The sequence below is a fragment of the Nomascus leucogenys genome, chromosome 22a, assembly GCF_006542625.1.
Source record: "Nomascus leucogenys isolate Asia chromosome 22a, Asia_NLE_v1, whole genome shotgun sequence".
NCBI lineage: Eukaryota > Metazoa > Chordata > Mammalia > Primates > Hylobatidae > Nomascus > Nomascus leucogenys.
This window is the reverse complement of record NC_044402.1, coordinates 38,714,889-38,717,107: the sequence shown is the minus strand read 5'-3', so window position 1 is coordinate 38,717,107 and position 2,219 is coordinate 38,714,889.

Here is a 2,219-nt window from a genome sequence, read left to right as displayed (position 1 = left end):
ATCTTGAATAACTGGAAGTTTATACCTACACAACAACAACTTCCTATCTATCCCTGCCCGAGACCTTCCCCCAATCACCATTCTCTGCCTCTGTGAGTTTGACTATTTTAGATACCTCACATGAGTGAAATCAGGCAGTATTGCCCTTCACATACTGTCCTCCAGATTCATCTATGTTGTCACATATGGGAGGATTTCCCTTTTTCCAGTGCTGAATAATATTCCATTGAATGTATATACTGCATTTTCTTCAGTCCATTCATCCATCAATACAATTTAGATTGTTTCCATATCTAGAATATTGTGATAATGCTGCAATGAACATGGAGTGCATATATCTCTTTGAGATTCTGATTTAAATGTTTTGGATCTATAACCTGAAGTGGGATTGATGGGTTATATGGCAGTTCTATTTTTAATTTTTTGGGGAACCTCCATACTGTCTTTCATAGTGGCTGCACCATTTTACATTCCCACAAACAGTGTACAAGGGTTTAAATTTCTCCACATATTCACCAATTTATCTTTTGACTTTTTGATAACAGCCACCCTAACAGGTATACAATGTGCATCATACACCATGACCTAGTGGGATTTATCCCTAGGATGCAAGACTGGTTCAACATGTGGAATTCAATGAATGTGAATTCTGTGTCCCTTCTGTGACATCTCATCCCCTCCTATGTGACTAGGTCTTGGTGGGAGAACCAAGAGCTTTCTTGCCAAACTTCCTTGTCCTAGAGCTTGCAGATATCCATTGTTGCCCAGCCATGCCCCAGCGCAGCATGAGCCTGCCATGGGTGCCGATGGCTAGGAACTGGGGTGGTCAGAGACAACTGAAGAGATGGGCTTTTCTCCAGTTGGACCGCAGCCTGGACAGTGACACTAGTTTCTTCTCCGTAATAGCTTGACCCTTTTGCCTTGGCTTAGGTTTGGTTTTCTCTCACCCCACTTATACCCAACTGAAGCTCAGTCTTCACAAAATTTCCTGAGAAAGTGAACTCCAACACGCAGTTGCAGAACCTTCACTGAGCATTTGCTAAGTGCTGGCATCAAGTTAGGCCTGATGACCCACTCAGATTTTGTCGTAACATCTGTATAGTACCACTGCATGTCACTCACATTGGAGAAAAGTCAAGCTCAAATGGCTGCCTAGGTGTTCTTTCTTAGATTAATTTTAAGGATGCCAAAGTCAGTCTGGTAGACAGCCTGGAGATGGGCATCGTTTCCCTCACTGATTTGACTTGTTATTTAAATTATTAGGGTGATAGTGGAGGGCATAGAAGTGGGGTTCTGATGGAAAAACTCCAGCTTGCTTGTACATTGCGGTTCCCTCTGTCACAGGTACTTGGAGCCAATGCAGGCATAGCAAATGAAGCAGGTCTCTGTTTGACATCCGGAAGACATAAGCTTTATTTTTCCTCACTTCAGGGTGAGAGGAGAGGAAAAGAATATTTCTCAAAAGTTTTTTCCTCTATGGACATCTACACATAACATGACTTTGCTGAGGTGCCTGGCTGCAGGTGCAGCATGTGGTATTGCTGTATGAGTTTATACTTCCCCCCGGCCAGAATATGTCATTTGCTTGCCCTGACACTGTAACCCAAACGCTCATACAGCCTCTTCCTTTGGCTTAGATATGTAAACAAAAACAAATAAAAATCCCGTTAAATTGTGTCTCACCTCCAAAGCCACCTTATCGTTCAATGGACGATTACATTACTGAAGAAACCCAGAATACACTACCTAGATTACTTATTTGCAATAAATCATGGTCTGTCATCCAGTGGCATTCTTCCTAGCTCTCTAAATTTTTCCTCTATTTATGTCTGCCAATGAATATTCCAATTCCTCAAAAGTAAGGATTTTATCTTACTTTTTTTTCTTATCATCTGTAGTGACCCAGAATTCTTTAAGGTAGGTGCTGAGTAGATATTTTCAGTGGGGCTAAATAGCGATTTGTGCTGCTATCCATTTATTTCTTAACTCAGTTTAGATTTAGAAATGATTGGAGTTGATGCTAGAGACTGTTTTATCCTATCCCCCAAACCCACTTCCCCAGCATTGTGTAAATGAGAAAACTGCAATAGTTATGAATTGCCTAGGATAACACAGCTCATTAGTGGAAGCATCAGGACATGGCTTTTCAGTTCAATGCTCTTTCTACTATAAAGTGCTGCATCCAGGCATCTAGTGGGGTCAGGAGGAAATGGGACATA